We start from the raw sequence: 436 nt of genomic DNA on the forward strand, positions 1-436 counted from the left end.
ATAAGTGATGAGCAAGAAGAATGATTCCACCTAGATATACATGGAGACACAACTTGGTCCTGAAGGTTATCTTCAATGCTATGAAGAACCAAATTCATCTCAACAACACTGAGAAAAAACCATTGAAAGAACCATCTAAAGATTTTATTACCTTCGTGCGCTCAGGTCAGCGGATCCGTTTCACGAAAAAGACCAAGAAACTTCCTGTGAGAAATGAAAAGTGGAATGACTATTGGGAAGTGACTGCAGATTTGCCTGGGTGCCAGGCATTCTTTCCCATCCCAGTTATGGAAAAACCTGACATTTTAATGTAGTGTGAAAGAAGAAAAGTTGTAAATCTAGTTGAGTTAACGGTTCTTCATGAAGATAATATGAACGCCGCGCGGGCTCGAAAGATGGACCGTTATGAAAACCTCCTCGAGAAATGTGAAGACGC

At 40.8% G+C, this 436-nt stretch overlaps 1 pseudogene; it reads right to left on the reverse strand.

Annotated features, from left to right (window-relative positions):
• Positions 1-389, reverse strand: part of LOC106881739 (histone-lysine N-methyltransferase SETMAR-like) — a 100,430-nt pseudogene extending 100,041 nt beyond the window's left edge.
• Between the last annotated feature and the right edge of the window lie 47 nt (positions 390-436).

This window comes from Octopus bimaculoides, chromosome 1, assembly GCF_001194135.2.
Source record: "Octopus bimaculoides isolate UCB-OBI-ISO-001 chromosome 1, ASM119413v2, whole genome shotgun sequence".
In the NCBI taxonomy this organism is placed as follows: Eukaryota; Metazoa; Mollusca; class Cephalopoda; order Octopoda; family Octopodidae; genus Octopus; species Octopus bimaculoides.